Genomic DNA, 20,142 nt, shown 5'->3' with positions numbered 1-20,142 from the left:
TTTAATGTACGTGCATATAATATTACAGAAATATAAGACTACACTTGAATAAATAATAATTAATTAATGTAGCAAATATAATTAATAATACAAATATGATTATATATTACAGAATTAAAATCAACATAAAGCTCGTTTTAAAATAATTATTATTTATGTTAAATTTCTATACTTTATAAAATTATATTTTAAAACAAAAATCCTCCAAATCGTTGAAATCAAATTTTGATGAAAAAAATATTGTTATCTCATAATACCTATACATATACATATATACATACATTTTTTCTCTCTCGTGTAGATGATAGTCGTAACTTTGACTATCTCTAGTAGAGTAGATAAAAGTAATTTCAGTACTTAACAAATAGCTTAGGCTTTACGACGCGTTTACCTTATCACACGTTTATTGCCAACGCGAGGCGCGTAACACTCGCTCAGAAACGAACGAGCCTAATCGATAAAAAAAAGGGTAATGTTAGGAAGATATATTTAAGACGTTTTCTTAACTATTTTGCAGTTTTATAAAATTTATGATAATTCAAGGTTAAATCGTCTTGAACTAATAACAAATAATCATCATTATCATCATCATCATCATCATCATCATCATCATCATCATCATCATCATAATTTGCACAAATCAACAATTGAATATAAAAGAATGTAAACTGTTAACGTCGATAATATTATACTGCATTTCCTTCCACAAATTATAAATTCGAATGTGAGCCTGTTAATTACGAGTTAATTGTTAAAATTATTAATAGATCGTTAAAAGGAAACATTATATCCACATCACGAACCAGAGAGAGTATTATATACTACCTTTAATTAATATTCTCGTCAATTTTTATCTGATTGAATACATTATACGAACATCAAAGCTTTAGCTTGTATAAAATGGATTGTCATGAAAATGAAGAAGAAGAAGATTATCGTAAAAAAATTCCTGTTTCGAATAACACCAAAAAAAAAAACAAATAAAAAGGTAGAAAGGAATAACGAATAAAAAATTTATTTGTTTTTTTAGAAAATTAATAAAAAATTTACGTAAATCAACAATCAAGCAGTACCTAATATTATCATTTATGATATAGCTAGGGCACATAATCGTTAGTCGTTTCGATCGGTCTTGAAGGGGTGATGGGGATATCGTGTCCTTTAACTACCCCACCGTTCTACATAGAGATCACACTGACGTACCAGGTGAGAGTGTTACAAGAGAGAGAGAGAGAGAGAGAGAGAGTGAGGTGGTACGAGGAGAGGTATAACGGATAACACCAGGGGTAACAAATAACGCGCGTACTTATCTGAGCCATGCACTTTTCACTGACAAGGGTATATGATTTATTACGCTACAAGCTTGTTACAATGAGTCCAGGACGTGTTAAACTGACCACGTTCATCATTAAAATTAATGGGTATTGGATACTGGCCTGAGTTAGCGAAGAGAAAGACAAAGAGGGACACTAACAAAAGAGGGAAGAAGGGAGAGTTAGATATATATATACATATATATAGGGATAAATCAAACACGGTTCGTCGAACTTTCCAAAGATACCTAAATTTGGAATCACCTGAAAAATGTTTCAAACGTAATCGAAGTTATTAAAACGTCATTCTTAGTCAGATATTTGTTGAGTAATTATCCCTAGATAGGTAGTTAAAGTATTAGAAATCGATAACTCATAAAGTAAAAAAAAAAAAAAGAAAAAAGTAAGACGATGACGAAGGGGTTAGAGTATCGAGTTCTCGATTTGTGTAAAACACGCAATGCTTTGGTGAAAGATTTCTTATTGAAAATGATACGCGAGGAACACGAAAAGTATTTATCGATCAACGTCACGCAAAGCTATGGACTTGTAGAATAATACTATATAAAGGTAAGTTTGTAGTAAAGGTACCAACCAGTGGCTTACGTCAATCGTATGTGTATGTTGTACGTGTTACGTTCATCCGACGGTGTTTAACGTTTATTATCGTGAAATTGTTCCGGTAGGAGTACCCATTGTACCGTTGAATGTGAAACGTGTTAAACTAACCGCTAACACCCATTAAAATTAATGGGTATTGAATAGTAGAGACGGGCCGGCAATATGAGATATATACTGAAAGCAAAATGAAGTGCTTCTTCTCCTGGCTTGCTGTTACAGAAGAAAACTGACGATGAACATTAATGTGAAAGGTATTAATACTATGATGTCTTCTTCTTCTTCTTCTTCTTCTTCTTCTTCTAACTCAATTATACTTCTTACATTTTAATCTTACCAAAAGAAGGAATTATTATTATTATTATTATTATGTACAAGAGTATCACACGTTAATAAAAATGATTGACGAAAATAATAAAGAAAAACAAAATAAAAAGATCGATATAATGCAAGATGTAAATAGTTAAAGGGGTAGATTGTAGGTTGGTATATGTTGAGCATTGTTCAGAGAACAAAATACAAAAGTACATATGATAATGGTAAGAGACAAACACTGTACGTCAATGTCATAGGTAAAACGAAAGAAAGAACTTGGTGGAGACGTAGAAAAACTCGATTGGTCGATACATCTAGCCAAACAAATCGTCTTCGTGCAATAGAAATTTATCGTTCGTTCTGAAAGTTTCCTAATGCGATTCGAAGTGTACTTTTGGATGTTAGTGGTAGTGGTAGCACAAGCATTGTTTGCGTGCCGTGTTCTTCATTGACGAATGTATATCATTCGTGATGTTGAAAAGAATTGAATAAAAAGTTGTAACTACGAAAAAAGAAAATAGATGATGAGTAGAAAGAAAGAAAGAAAGTTCGATAAACGAGATCGATATTTTTCTCGATGAAGTTCTAAGAATTAATATGATAGTGGAGGTGGTGTCATTCGATCGATCGTTGAAATTCGAGTACGAAATGCTGCTGAATTCTGTGGGAAAGATTGTGGGAACCGAACAAAAAGGACCAATGTGAACGCAGTCGGTCAACGTCGAAGACAGAAGAGAAGAGAGCCTAGGAAGAGAGAGAGAGAGAGAGTGAGAGAGAGAGAGAGAAAGAGAAAACTCGTTTATTTCTCGTTTTCTCGTGATATATGTACGACGAATGCAGAACTTTGGGGATATTTACATCCATAAAAAATGACTGATTATTTTATAAAAATTTATTTAAAAATATAATCTATCATTTTTCACTAACAACAGCAGCAGTAGCAGTAGCAGGATCTACAATTCTAAATTTATATACTTTATATGTATTATAACGATTTCAAAAATTATAAATATTTTTTCTAACATAACGGAATAACGGTAAAACCTCAGGAAAGTTGTTGTTGTTGTTATTGTTGTTGCAACCCTTTAAAAATGAATTACCCTTTGGTAAAGTTTCATTAAAATCATAAGTTTAAAATAGAAAAACTTTGTACCTTTCTTAGCTTCTTTTACACGCGTTAACATCTTACGTAGTTGAGTTTCGACAATGCTTCTTTTTTTTTTTCTTACTTTTTTCTTTTTTCTTTTTTACCTATATTTGCCTAGAATTCTCTTCCTTGATCGTGTGCTACAATCTAGGTGATATTCACGGTACGCGAATCTATGGTAACGTATTCTCCACTAAAACGACAGCAAGGTTTCTCCAAATTCCCTAGATGTCCGGGATAATTAATGGACATTTATCCGGTATTCTCTCAACGATAATCCTCTTCTATGTGTGTAAGTATCTATATACCTACATTGGTGAATCGCATTCTGGGATATACCTATATTCTGCTTATAGCCTATATAACTAAACACATATTTATACATGATGAAAGACATATAACGAACTAACTCTGTTTCCCTATATATATATTTCCTACTGTAATAAAAAATAACAAGGATGTAAAATAATTTTACAAGTTGACTCTCTATAACATATTTCTGAACATGAAGTTATAAGTTTCTGTAGACACATTCGTTCATTGTTTGCAATCGATTTTTACATATATACATATACATATCTACAAGACTTTAGTGTTGAACAAGCTTAAAATTCAATAAGCATCACATTTGAGCTTGACTATTTTATGTAATAAGTACACGTACCTAAATAGGGTAGAGCAATAAATCTGTCCACCTTGAATATCAACGTTATTTGTAAAAAAATATTATTTTAGAGAATTTGCGTGGCATAGAAAAAAAAAAACATATTATGACAGCTATTTCTTTTGCGTAGCTAGAAAACGTAGATGAAAATATCCATGACGTTTTATTTTTTTTAAACGAGATGACCTATATTTTTTTATACAGCTTTGCTTTAGCCAACGTTAAGATGAATCCATCAAGTTACCAGAGTAGATAATTGAAAATTTAAATGTAACAGTAAAATAAATGTTTTTCACATTGCAAAAGATGTTTGAAATTATGACCATTTGCATCATCATACCATAACTGCAATCCTCAAATCAATGAAAGATGATGAACTATCTTTGATGTTTAGAGTATAAAGTGTATTTCGGATAACCCGATGCAAACTGTATAGAATCTTTTTCCGGTTGCGGTCGAAGTGAGCTTCGCTGCATTGATTTTGGTTCAATGTAGAGAGCAACGTTCGAACCTTGCGTTCACGATGGAGGCAGCTACGAAGAGATTTATATCGTTAAAAACCTGATCTGATTTGTGTGAAGATTCAAGAGAAATTCGAGAGGCAACCTGTTTTTGTCCAACCCCATAAAAACTCTTGCTTTTTTTTTCCTTTTTATTTACGGAACGGTGCTTCCTGAGCGTCAAAAGCAGTGGTAAGCTTTTAGGGAAAATCCTTTTAAAAATAGGAAAGAAAAAAGATCACAAATCTTTAGCTAAAGGGAACCATATATAAGATATATATATGTTATATATATATATATATATATATATATGTTATATAGTTATATAACATATATTTTTATATGTTATATAGTTATATAACATATATTTTTATATGTTATATAGTCATATGTTAATATACATATATATATATATATATATATATATATATATATATATATATATATATTCTTATTTATTTACGAACTGTAGAAAGAAACAATATTGCTAAATGAAATTTTTTTATCTTTTTTATATAAAATATAAGAAAACAAATAGAATTTATATAAGATTGTAAAAAAGAAGATATTCGATGCAATTAAATGGTATTCTTCATTACATAGGAACTTCTAATCCAAACACAAAGTAACTTGAACTCCTTCGACAAGAATCCTTTCGGTACGTTCATTGCAAGCTGCAAGCTCTTTCTTATTCCTTTAATGCGATAACGGCTATTAGTCAAACATCCTTCGAGCGAATATTCCCTCTCTCTCTCTCTCTTTCTATCTCTTCATTTTCCTATCCTTGGTCTCGAGGAATTTTATTAAAATTCTTGTTGAAATCAACGCTGTGAGCTTCGACGTTGGAGAAAGGAAAATAAAGTACTATCTCGTAAATATTTTCTTTTAATGTATTTAGCACGTTAAAAAAGAAAGAAAAAAAAAGAAAAAACAAGAAAACAAAAACAAAGGAAAACACGTCGCTTTTCATTTCTTAAAAACAAAACACTTTGAACAATCTTTAAAAAAGTCAGTAAAAACTAAAAGGGGTTAACAATTAAAAAAAAAATAAAAAAACCAATTCTTAAGATATCGTTTTAGGAAAGAAAGAAAAAAAAAGTAATATCGGTTATAAATAAAAAAATTTTAACGATAGAAAAAGCTAGCTAGATGATCATTGACTATAATCGAAAAGAATACGACAAGGTATGAGGGGAGGAAGGGTAGTACGCAGAGAGTACTGCGATAAACCTTTATAGAGCTTTATTATTTTCTACAAGGATATTGGCAATATCCTTTATTCCACGCTGTTGGTATCGTGACGCCAACTTGACTTTCGCGGTTTCAACAATATAAAACTTCTTAACCGATAAAGCTTTACTTCGAACGATCCCTCATTTCGAGAATATATACGCTTTCTGCTAAGAGGGTATATTTCTACGAGAACGTTTTAAATATTCCACGAAGAAGATGCAATAAACATTATACGACGCGTATCGAGCGAAGAAGATGGTAAAGAGACAATGTAAACCGAGAAAGGGAAAGAAAAAGAGAAAGAAGAAAAAAAAAGAGATGAAGAGAATGGATGATCCTATAAAAAAAGAAAAAATGAAAAATAAGGGAAGCAGAAATGAAAACAAGTTACGTATCGTAAACAAAAAATGTGGAACGTTAATCATCTTTAATATTTTACAAACAAAGTTATATATATCTTTTATGAGATGCATTGAAATATGTATTTATTTTTTTGTCAAAATATATGAAATCTCTGAACGAAGGGTTTATTTCGTGAACAACGTTAACTGACGTATCTCTTATTACTCTTTGTGGTAGCCCTAGCGTGGAAAGGTCACGAGAAATAGTAGGAAAAGGATAGGTTAGGGAGGAGGGAGGGTGGAGTTGGAAGATGGTCTTCCGGTAAACCGCATAATTCTCTTTAATTTCTCCCAAGGTAGATACTATCTCGTCTTTTGGTAAGAGGAGCGTAAAACGAGAGGAGAAAGAAGGAATGAGGTGAGTGTAAATAAGTAAGAGTAGGTGGTTGAGGAGGAAGAGGGATCTGTAGGTAGAGGAGGAGTGTTCGGTAATTTGAGATTTCTAAGATTGGAGGGGCGCAATTAACGCAACGATCCGTCTCTCTAATTAAATCCTCCGAGTTTCCGTATAGGGTAACGAAAGGGAAATGCGTAGTAAAAAGTTCAATAGATGCTACAAATGTGTATATATATATATATATGTAGGAGAGTTTTAAGTGTAGCAGAGGTAGACAAAAACTAGTATACAGTCCTTTCTGTAGATCTTATTTTATTGAAAAGGAAAAATCTATTCAGATTAAAAGAAAAGATTAGGTGGGACATAAAACCATAAACGAACCTTGAGGGTTATTAGGATATTGGTGTAATAAAAAACCATGTGTGCAGTGTAGGGACCCTTTGAAGAATTTCCGATACCTGTGTAAACATATGCGATGCCATAAAAAGGGGTAACATTCCGATGTGCTAGATTAAGTTTCTGTATGCATAGTTCCCACTACCGAAAACCATAGGCTGTACCTGTCGGTGGACTATGGGGTGGATCCTTAGGCTATTGGTCAGTAAGATTTATAAGCTTCTTCCCTCTCAAAAAGGGGTGTAGGTGATTTCTGATATAAAAGACATGGAAAGGAATAAGAAAGGAGTAGTCGCAGTCGTAGAAGTAAAATAGTCTCAGTGGTAGAAGTAGAACAGTAGCAGTCATAGCCGTAGTTAGATATCAGTTGTAACAGTCGCAGTTGTATCAGTTGTAACAGTCGTAAGAATTCAGTCTCTCATCTAAGTTGTAACCGTAAGATTGTGAAACTAATATTGTACTTTTTCTAATACCTGTTTTAAATAAATCTTATTAGTAGGATTAAACTGGGTGTATGTTCACCTCGCACCTCTCACCCTAAATAAAGTATCACTACATATATATATATATATATGTAATATAACTATATAGGTGTATAGTTGTAGTATATACGTATTTATACATGTGTATGTAAATGTACGACACTCACCTCAACTCGATACCTTCGCTTCGTTTATCATTTATGCTGACGATGATCTCGCGAGGCTGTATCGCCTTGTTGCCGGTGCACTTTGAGGAAGTCACTTTGCCGCACGAGCGTTCACTAAGAAACACGAACGAGCTCAAAGCTCGAGACACACAAAACGGAGTAAAAACGAAACCGACGAAGAAAAGCTTCTTCCTTCACGTTCCTCTGATATATGAATATATAATATATATATGTATATATATTCGCGAATATATAAAAACACGAATGATGATGATAACAACGACGACAATAACAATGACGATGAAGATGACGATAATGATGATGATGACAACGATGATATAATTCACGAATTTAACTCTAATCAATGAAACTTCATTTCAAGTTGTTTTGCTTTTCCTTTAACGTCAGCTGATCGCTAATGTTTTCTTCCACTTTAAATCGATACTCATCAACGAATATAAATCTCTTCCTTCAAAACGTTATAATCACGAGATTTAAATGAACCCACCTGTATTATCCAATTATTCGTTATACAACGTGAATAAATAAAAAACGATAATGAACTGATGCTTAAATCTAGAGGGAAAAAAAAAGCACGACGAGAGGATGATGAAGATGACAATGATGAAGATGACAATGATGACGATGATCACGATGATTATAATAATAACAATCAAGAACAACACGTAAGATAAAAAGAGACGTAAACACACTGAACACTCAAAGAAGGGGTCTCTCAACTGTGTTTTAGTTTCGACACGGTCGCGCGCGCAACACTTATGGAGAACTTGATAAACGCGCGCGGTAGAGCAACAGTGCGCAACCTGCTGTGCTTTTTCCTGCAGTTTTGCGCCAATTTCTATATATCCTTTTTCCTCCACCTCCTTCAATCAAAATTAACGATAGTAGTAGTAGTAGTAGTAGTAGTAGTAGTAGTACTAGTACTAGTATAGTAGTAAGGGGGGAATAGGGGGAGGGGGTAGATACACCCTCACCTCTGTCTCTTTTCTTTATTTTTTTTTTATTAAATTTTTCTCTTCCTTCTCTTAACAAATAGGTAAGTCGTACATGTACATGAGTATAGTAGGATAAGGTACACGTATGCAAGAGTTACGTGATTATTGTAAACCGCGATGCAATTTTTCGCGATGCAATTTTTCGCGATGCAATTTCTCGCGACGTGCGACCACGGTGGAGCGGCCACGGTGGATCGCGACAAGTAACTGCCGAGAGAGCAGGCCGACCCCGATTACCTCGAGTCTGCGCCCTGCTGACGCGTTTCTACTACACACCGGATATAAAATATAGACGACCACCACCCTTAAACCCCTCACTCACTCTCTTTCTCTCTCTCTATTCTCCCTCATACCCTACCAACTCACCTCTTATATATACATCTACGCGCTGTATTCCTCTTCTACGCAACGAAAACCATCCCCCTAACCTCCCTCCCATTCTCTTCCTATCTCTCTCACTTCCATCTTTACTTCTACTTTTTTACTTTCTTTTTTTCTTTTTTTTTTTTTACCTATCCCAGCTTCTCCTTCTTCTTCTTCTTCTTCTTTCTCTAGTTCTTTTTTTTTCTTTTTTTTCCTTCCTTCCTTCCTTCCTTCCTTCTTTCCCTTCGTCGAGTGTGCGCCCGCGCACTATACTTTCTACTTTCTTTATCTCTCTCTCTCTCTCTCTTTTTCTCTTTTTAGGAAGTCGAGGTTGCTGCAGCGCAGCTCGTTCGAAAAACCTCTCTCTCTCTCTCTCTCTCTCTCTCTCTCTCTCTCTCTCTCTCTCTCCTCGCAACGCAGCAACCCAACGAACCGATTAGATCAACGAATTTCGGTACGTAACACCTCTTGCGAGCTTTTCCTTCTTCTACTGCTACTTCTACTACTTCTTCTTTTTCTTATTTATGCGAATGCGATAGGAAATGTTCGAAGGCTCGAAAACCGTGCGTAGAAATCGACGGTAAAATAAATTTCGTTTTCTGAGAAGAGGAGAGAGTGGCGAACGTGAGAGAGTTATTGAAAAGTTTACATGTTCTGTGGCTTTTCTACACCGCTGTTACGCGTTTCTTTCTTTCTCCCTTTTTTCTTTTTTTATTTTTCTTTCTCTTTCGTTGATTTACCGACTCAACAAATGGTATGTATACATAAATACAATTGGTCGTAAGAGAAATAATAATTTGCAGCTCGCGTGACGCAATGTAATATCCAGCTAAAGCTTTTTTATCATCCCCCCCTCCCTTACCCAAGACAGAACAAACGATAGATCAATGAAAAATTATTACTGCGGTTAACAAATCCTACGATTTTTGTTCGTACAGTCAACTGAGTTTTTCTTACTCGTTTATAAATCTGACATATAAAAAAACAAATGGGATAAGTGATAAATTAAAATTATATTACAAACAGATAAATCTATTTATCACTGAAATAGAATTACTCACACGTATACAAGTGTATTAATATACATAACACTCTATATAAATAAATTTTATTTAATTCATGGTTAGTTTATCGTTTACTTATTACTAAGATTACACCGTATGAATTATTACATATTACTATATTGCAATATTTGAAATTGAATACCAAAACTCGGTGATATCTAATCAGAAATTTCCAGATTGATTATTACAACTTACTTATATGTATATTTATCCTAGTCGTGTAAAATATATAAAAATAGAAACAACATTTTATCCAAGATATTCTTTGGGAAAAGTTTTCGCGCGAATTTCGAATAAATTTTTATCGAGAGTGGGCCTCCTCGTAGTCTTTTTACGGACCTTCGTGTTCGTTCTTTACGATGACATTTAAAATACGTGGATATGCGTATACCCGTAATATTATATTCGCATAGAGAGTTTCACTACGACGAATACACGAATACACATGGGACACGTTGCCGAAACGAAAGCGAACCTCTTCTTCCCTGTCTGTGACGATACGTAAATGGACGAGTTTCGAGTACTATGCATATAGGTATATATAATATAGTATATATGTTTATATGTATATATCTATGTATATTCGTACGTTTACGTAGGAGAGACATCTTCGTACTTTTATCGTCGAATGCAAGTATCCTATGCATGAGCTAGCATGTAACGCGTTACGAGTAAACTGTCGGACGCACTACAGTCGGCCAAGAATCTTTTTCAAAATATGGATATTATATGTTTTTGCAGTTTTCCTATACTTCCAAATGCATTTCTGTTTCTCATTACACAATAATGTTTATAAGAATATACATACATATATGCATATTGTATATATTAGGATGTTCCGGCCACGCGTTACTGTGGTTTTGTTATAAAATGATGATTTAATATAATTTTAAACTATTTAGTAAATTATAATAACACAAAAAATAATTCCACAATTAAAATGGAATACATAAAATAATAATACTCAAAAAAAAAAAATAAAATAAAAAACAATGTTAGTTTTATCGAAATAATTGAATTGTGATACAGAGAAATCTATTGAAAACCTATAGTACCTAAAGACCTAGATAACTTCTAAATAATAAATCCATAAATTAGCAATAAAATATAAAAATAATCGTGATAAAATCTATCCTATGTACTAGGTTGAAAAAAATCACACAAGATGAAAAAAATTTTCATGAAGTTCGGTTCAGTAGTATCGAAATTTATTAGAAACTAAAAATATGACACTAAATTTTTATTTATAAAGATGTTTTCTAGTAATATGAAATCATTTAAATTTTTATTCTGAATATTTTAGTATAATAACCCTTCTCTAGATGGTGTAATTAATGATTCTAAGTAACGAAAATGTGAAATGAACCAGGACAAGAATATGATATAACTGTGAGCTTTAATTATGAGAGAACAACGTTGATTGCTGTTGACAACATGTATCTCAAACTATTATCATTATTCTAGGAGAAATAATTAAGCTTAATGAAAATGCATTGTTCTCGTATAATTCGACAACTATCTTTAACGCGAATATAATTGCGATAAAATTATATCATTATGAAGGACAATTCGGATAGCGTTAAATGTTAAATGGTAAAACTCGTGATAGAACGAGAATGTGGTATAACTCTACCGAAAACATCGTCGATTTATTCTTTTCTCTTAAGATAATAGCTCGTGAATGAAATCTCATAGGATAAATTTGTCCGATTGGAAGTATGAACGTGGCATAACGAAAAACAGCGATTTTATTGAAGTTATAATAAACCGAATTAAATTACGCCTACCATTTTGCACCGACGATTTATCGTTCGGTAAAGAGAGAAAGAGAGAGAAAGAGAGAGAGAGATAGAGAAAGATAAAGCACTTTCGTACAGGGTCATTACCATTCTCATTGCTAACGTTTGGATGCCCGATGCAGAATTCATACCTTGGCAAATTGCAAGGTTGAACGAGGCTATTCTACCGCTATCACTTCTATTCTAGTCTTCCTCTACTCACCCTAATCCTTTGAGTTCGTTCCATCATTATCTCTACCTTCTATTTGACCTTAACCTCATTTTATCAATTATCGAGAACTACGTTTACTATAGATTATCTCACTTTATTGTTCATTCACGATCATAAATAATAATAATTTAATAAAAAGAAAAGATAAGAATATATTCTGCCTAAATAAAATAAAGATGAGAACACATTTCAATAAAGTATAATAAGAGAAGTATCGTAAGCGTATCGATTTCAATTAACTACTCTCAATGCAAGATAATTATAATGCATTTTCGTGCTAATAGAACAAAATCAATTTTGTTTCAACGTAGTTTTAACGTAGTAAGGAACATTGAACGAGATAACGTAAATTAATTAAGCTCATCTAACCTTAAAATAGAGAGATAGTTTGTAATATTTAATTAAATGTTTGCGCTAACGAAACACGTTGATTAATTTTGATTTTCTAAATTGGGCAAAATAATTGTAAGCGATTATTAGATTTTTGTCTCGAATCATTTTCTTAATTTTCGTCCACAATACCCAACCAATTTCGATTTCGGTTGATCAATCCATCTTCGTCATTGTCGTCGTCGTCGTCGTCGTCGTCTTCGAAGCATATCGAAGATTCACGCACGTACGCGTGTGTGATCGTGCGATTCTACCCATGCGTAACGAGGACCAGAACGATATGCCGAACTGCGCGCTGTTCTCATAGAATTACTCGGTAAACTCACGTCTCCCGTTCGAACCAACTACTAGTCAATTTCGTCCCTAGATCTTGCCTATTCGTGCCTAACGCGAAAATCTTTTCACGATATTTTCAAATCTATATGCATATTAGAATAACGTGTGTTTGAATTTCCCCCGTGAAATTTCTACTTGATCGATAATTTCAATAATATCATACAAATATCATATATATATATTATATTCATGTAATTCAAATATGCAATATTATTAACGTATTCGTATTTGCAACGATTGTTTATTACTTGTTATTTATCTATAAGAAAAAATTGTACATTATTATTACATTTATATTCTTCTTGTTTAAATTTAACGAGAAAAACTTAAAAAAAAAAGCTGCGATTTGAAATAAAAAATTCAATATACTTGTAAGAAAAAAATAATATGAATATATAATCAGTTTTCTCGAGTATGTGTAATCGTACGACCGATCTGTACGTCCAGTTCAACGAGTTCATCGATTTTCCCGAGTTTTTTCGAACGCGCGTCATGGCATCGTCCACCATACCTACCGATAACACTATTTTATCCCATTTGTTTCTTTTCAAGGGGGCAACCGGTATTTCTTTATTTCTTTTCTCCCTTGATAATTCGTTCTCCAAATTGCGCTCCATTTCGCGTATACATCGAATCATTAGCCACGGTTAACGCGAAATGGCTCGAGAGTTTACGAGCTCGTTTTTACGCGCGATCGCACCGTGAAAACTTATAACGATACAGTAATTTATCGACCATACATTAATCCTTGATTTTATGATTACAAATGAAAAATAAAGAAAATAATAAAAAAAAGAAAAAATATATAATACATACGTGTAATTTTATTTATCGTACTTATCGAGATTAGATTTATAATTCGAATTCGAATATGTTGTTTTTTCTATTGGAAACAAAAAGAATTGAAATAAAAATATAAATAAAAAAAAAGAATTGTTTATTCAATCGTTCGTTACTAAAATCCTTATGAAGAATATCGTGTAATAGTGATCGATCGGATGCAAGCGTTCTATGTTTCGGTTCCGATCAGATTATATCATACTGGTACACTCGATAGAACGAGTTCGTTCACAGTTAGAACGAACACAGTCGGAACAACGTTCGATTCTATCGCAAGTTCTACGAAGCGACTCTGCTCGTCATATTTCTGAAAAACATATGCTACGTGGTAGGAGAACACGATATATTTTCTGCCGACGGAAGTATCTAGCAAAATGGAAATATTTGTTTTGCCTGGATGCCGATAGCGATAGAAAATCTCGTCATTCATTTTCCATACAATTTCGTTACTTTTTCCGTCATTCGATTATCTGTCCTCGAAAATATTACATTTTTTCTCTTTTGTCCTCTTTTACGTTAAACCTATCACGCAAGGGTCAAATGACCGCATACTCTAATTTGTAAAAATGAAGTAACTTCTGTAATTTGAAAAAATGGATAAAATTTACATTATTCATTTATAAATAATACAAAATATTTTGTTCACTATCAAATTGGATAAAATTTCATTCTATATTAGGATATATGGTTTCTTTTTTTGTTTTAACAGTCATTTGACCACTCACGTTTGGAATAGGTATGCATAAAGTATCGTTAGGTTTAATGTTACAATACAATGAAGAAAAAAACAAACCATCAATGATAAAAAATAATGTGATCGAAATAATCGATATCGTAAACATTGTCAAGCATAAAGTTTCATACACCCGTTCGAAAGGAATAAGATAATTTTCATCGCACGCACAACACGATATATCGTTCTAGTTACACGTGATATATAGCTTCGTGGTAGTTTCTCTACCAGCAACGTGTCTTCGTTACATTCCCGTTCATATCGCCACGTTTTACGATACCGCATTCCATTACGTGAATTTTCAAAATAACGTCAATCATCTTCGTTAAATGTCCCGTTCGCCGGCCTCTTTTTTCTATCCTTTTTTTTCTTTTTTTATTTTGGTCACAGCATCGTCAAACTTTTCATTCGCGAACGTGCACGAAATACGAGCTTTTTGATAAGCTCGTTAGTACGAGATATATAACGCTATAGATCGTGAACACTTACGATATGAGGTGTATATATATATACATATATATAGATATTATATGTAGAGGAAAACTTTAACGAAATAACGTACCAAAATGAAATGAAATTAGATTCTTATTTCATAACAGAAATGAATTTGAAATTTGTTAAAACTTTTTTTAAATTTTTCCTCGTACCAGTTATTTTTAATTTAACTAATGCTTGATAATAACAGCTATGTCAATTAAGATAATTATTTTTTATAAACTCGATACAAGTATTGTAAAAGAACAAAAAAAGAAAGAAATATATTAGAAACGATGAAAATGATGATCATTCTCGTGACGAATACCGGAAGATGATGGCTATGGTAAATTTGAGTTCGCCTATATGCTAATATTAAAGTTAGGATATGCATAACTTCTGCCGGAGTGTATATCACCCTTGGAAAGGAGCATCGCGTACGACGAGGTCGAGTAAATCAAGCCGAACGAGCATAGACCTATTTTGAATTTGCGTGAGAGGGGACCGTTATGCATTTAGCTACTGCGAGTAAATGGAAATGCTTAAACGTCCTCGTTGCGCGTTATATTTCTGAGCACGAAAAGATTAGCGATTTATTTTTCAAGTTAAGTTCATTATCGTCTACCAATGGGATAGGAACTGTTATTACATTTTTACGGGGGAAAAACTTTGATATATATTTTTTTCCTTCTTTTTTTTTTTTTGCTTACTTTTATCAATTTAACAATATTTGCAAAAAGTGAACATACCAAAGTCCACTACTATTATTTAACTCGAGTAAAACTTAATCAAAGTAATGGGATACTACTCATTACATCTTCACGATTTTAACGGTCCTACATCCCCTCTTTCTCTATTTCTGTCTCTCTCTCTGTCTCTCTTTCTCTTTCTTCAGGAATCCAAAGTTTATGTTTACTTTAACTTCGCCAAAGAATGTATTAAGTGTGTACAATCCGTCTCGAGAGTTTTACAGTTAACATGAACGAGCGTTACGAGTGCCGAAGTATTCTGATTAAAGGAGAATCCAGGGTACCGACTGTAAACAACAAATACGAGCAAAGATCGCGATGAAAATTGCATTTTATGGAAGATCATCTCTCTCTTTCTCTTTCTATTTCATTTTCCATCTAACTCCCTCTTTCTCTCTTTCTATAATTAGACTATGGCTTCATGCGTTTCTCACTTAGAGAACATACCTAAAGATTAGAATCAACGTTTCAAGAATCTCTTTATCACTTTGACCAAGCCACGATAATCGAAGCTAACATAAGTTCGAAAGGAACTATACGTTCCCTTTTACTTCGGTTTTGACGCTAGACTCTACTATACCGTTGGCAAGACCGCGAGCCAACTTTGAATACGTATATAGCAAAAGTTCGAAACTCGTAAGATGTCAGAAACTTTCAAAGATAATACAACAAGACGCAAATGCACTCTGGCAGCCTCGTCAGCAGCGAGGCAAGCAACTTTCCCAATTTGCTATCCATGACTGCGACTGCAGATTCTAACTCGGTCCTTTAAATATTCATCAAATTGTCCAAACACATATATCTACTAGAAACACATTGCATTATTATAATTATCATGATTATTAATATTACTATTATAATATTAATAATATTGATTTAATTTTTTTATTATCGGAAAATATCTTTACAATTGAATAATTCAAACAGTACAATTATGTGTAAGTAAAACGTTTTATATTTCTCAAACTCTTCGTTATTCCGAGCGTAAATTATTCAATTATATTTATTGTTACTTTCGTAATGTTTTAAATCCTCTTTCCAAAAACTTAATCGTACTAACTAATTGAATAAAAGCTGGGAGACAAGAGGGAAAAAAAATAAAAAAAAGTATTTCTATTAATTTATAATCACTCCAGAATTAAAGTTTGTAAAATGGTGTCTTATTGTTAACTACAGATCTTAATAATCATTAACTTTTAAATTGCTATGAATGCATAAATGCGTTTGGTAAATATTACCAGAGTGGTCTATCGGCGCATATACGTGTTTGTTAATATTCATGTAAAATAATGTAATGTTTATATTAATTAATATTAATATTAATTAATAATTGTTATATTCGCACAGAAACAAAAATTTTAATTATTAAATATAATTTATTGTTAGAATCCAGTTAATAATGAATTATTCTATTCCTACAAAATATTTTAGTTAAAAGTATTCAGCACTCAAAGGGTTAATAAGTTTCGATGAATATAATTCTTATTTTATTCTAACAAAAAAAAATATGTAGATTTTTATAGATGCCAACAAAAATAAGTCTAGCCCCCCGAATCTCAAAGAGTAAAGTACGCAGATTTTAACTTTTAAATTATGATAAACATTTCAGTCGGTTTCCAAAAAAAAAAAAACATTAATCATGTGCTCGTTAATAATTCATAAAAATAATTACAACCAGTAGCTCGTGCCGATTAGGACTTTTTATCTTCAACATGATTAAGCACCAGAGGGATTTAAAATTTTTTGACTCACTCGTTACCAACTGTTATATCACATATATGTGACATTTTAAAATCAAAATGACGCACGTATGAAATATGAACAGTTAGCATTAGAAGTTCTGCGATGGCTCCAAAACACTCCTATTTCGTAGAAACTGGTCCAGCTGCATCCCTCGTCTATCAGATCCATCGGAGAACTCCTTGATGCACTTTTCCTTGCACTCACTCACTCGCGTGACTCTAATAACGCGGTAAACGAATATAAGAAACTATAGATGAGTTTCTTATCGCAAAACCGAAATTTTTCTTATACGGCAAACAACACTGACTCTACATACGCGTATGATTTGAATTTAATTTACGCCCGCCCGTTCACTGACTCTACTTCGTGATCAAAAATTTGACTTTTAATTACTTGAAAAAACACTGACTCTACAGCTACTTTAAAAACTGCATTGCACGCAGTCAAATGCAAACACGCACGATTGCAATGATATTCTGAAACAGAAAAATGAAAAAGAACAATTAATAATCATAGTTGTAATAAAAAACCATTGAAATTATTATAGAAATGATTGATAGAAAAATTCTACTTACTTGCAGTTCTCGGTGATGAATGCCCGATGGGTCTCCTACCCTTAGGATGACGATGAGAACATTTTTCGAACGAAAATAAGAAACTTATTAGTTTCTTATCGCGACCGCGGCACTGACTCTACTTCACGATTAAAAATTTGACTTATTCGAACAAACACTGATTCTACAGCTACTTTAAAAACTGCATTGCACGCAGTCAAATGCAAACACACGAAAATTTCTCTCTCGGTCACTTCACTGACTTTACTTTACGAATAATCTGTGCGATTGTTTAACCCATTGACTGCCAACTACGAGATATCTCGTAGTGTGTGCTGCAATTTCAGATTAATTACAAATGGTTATTTACGTTAAGAATTATTAAAAAGGTTGAATAAAATATTTATATGGTGTAAAAAACATTAATTATCAATTATTGTAAATACCATTACAATATTATATCTGTAACATAATATTATTATATTTTTTAAAAATTTAAGACAAATCGCTCTAAATATGTCTGACAGTCAATGGGTTAAAGATAAAAATACAACTTTACTCGAACAAACTCTAATGCAATTACTGTATTGATCGCAGTTTATTTAAAATATATATTTAAAAAATAATTCGCGATACTCGACGAAATTAAAATTAACGAACGAACGTGCTTCTAATCCGTGATTTTAATTATATTTAAACGATACAACACTCCCGTATATTTCTTCGCGCACGATTACAATCTGAAACAGAAATCAAAAACAATACTATTAATATCATTACGATTACTGAAAACCATTAAAATTTTGTACAATTATTGAATACAAAAATATACTCACTTTGCATATTCATCGATGAATGCACGATGAATCTCCTACCCTTAGGATGACGATGAGAATGTACAAACACTGACTCTACAATTGCGTTGTATGCAATCAATTCAATTAAAAACGAATTTAAAAATGAATCTAATTAAGAAAACGCGAATACACTTAAATGAACATTGCTTTTACACTACACTTTTTCCCACTGATCTAAAATAGAAATAAAAACAAATTTATCAATATTATTGTTGTAAGAAAAAATTATTTTAATTAGAGAGAAAATGTTTAGTCTAAAAATTGACTTACGTTTATTCTTCTTTGATGAATGCACGATGGGTCTCCTACCCTTAGGATGACGATGAGCACACGTTTAAGCCGAATAAAAGAAACTTGCGAGTTTCTTAACCGAGCAAACGAAACTTTAACATGCGACGATCAACACTGAATCTACTTATCGACATTTTTATATTTTATTTTAACACTATGCAATATACGAGAACCTCATTGCCTACACGCACGATTGCAATGATTTTCTGAAACAGAAAAAGAAAAAGAACAATTAATGTCATCGTCGTAATAAAAAACCATCAAAAGTATCCTAGAAATGTTAGATAGTAAAATATACTAACTTTTAGTCTTCGTTGATGATTGCAGGATGAGTATCCTACCCTTAGGATGACGATGTATAAAATAAAATTAAATAAAAAATCTAAAAAGCTGAAGTATATTAAAGATTATATTAAAATATTTCCTATAAATCATTTCTGAAAGCAGGGCACACATTAAAACCATAGAATATTTTATCAAAAATATTCAATGGTAAATAGAAAGAAATAATTTAATAATCTATGATAATTGACATAATTAAAAGTTAAAGTTGTTAAATATTTGTGAAATTATCAAAATATGCAACTATATTTGCTTGCTAAATTACATACCAAGTATGCAATATTAGTAAAAATATTAATTACAAATCTTTAAAGTTGTCTGAATAAAACAGTAATTGTATCAGCAGACTCAATAAAGAGTAACATAAAAAATAAACCAGTTTTTAAACCATTCTATGCAATGAAAAACTTTTAAAAGTATTAAAATCAAAATGATAACGTTAGAAATAAAATTATTAAATAATTTAATACGCTTTCGTTGATGTTTTCTCGTTGAAAGATAGAAGACGAATACGAGATACGTTACTACGTAACCTTGGTAGAGGAGATCTTGGAAGTGTCGAACGAGCATTATTTTGTTTAATTATATATGGCATATAGAAATACTACAGAAAGAGTGACAGAGAAGGAGTGAGAGAGAGAGAGGAAGAATAAGAAAACAATACACTCGACATATAAGCTATTATAAATGTGTATTTATATTTCCAGGTATTTCTCGAGCCGACGACAAAACGTAAACAGCCGATAACATAGGTATAATAGCCGAGCTTTCGACACTCCCGAGGTCTCCTCTACTAAGGTTACGTAG

General features: G+C 32.4%; 1 protein-coding gene across 1 annotated transcript in view; it reads right to left on the bottom strand.

The window, feature by feature from the left end:
* Positions 1-8,776, bottom strand: part of Ten-a (Teneurin-a transmembrane protein) — a 562,968-nt gene extending 554,192 nt beyond the window's left edge. The window contains 2 exon segments of the mRNA XM_089172952.1: positions 7,574-7,777; positions 8,287-8,776. The gene's annotated coding sequence lies outside the window, so the exon portion shown is untranslated.
* Positions 8,777-20,142: the final 11,366 nt, after the last annotated feature.

The sequence above is a fragment of the Polistes dominula genome, unplaced genomic scaffold (assembly GCF_049000335.1).
Source record: "Polistes dominula isolate Pdom_NZ unplaced genomic scaffold, Pdom_raw_medaka contig_28, whole genome shotgun sequence".
NCBI classification, from domain to species: domain Eukaryota; kingdom Metazoa; phylum Arthropoda; class Insecta; order Hymenoptera; family Vespidae; genus Polistes; species Polistes dominula.
This window is presented reverse-complemented; position numbering and strand designations above follow the sequence as displayed.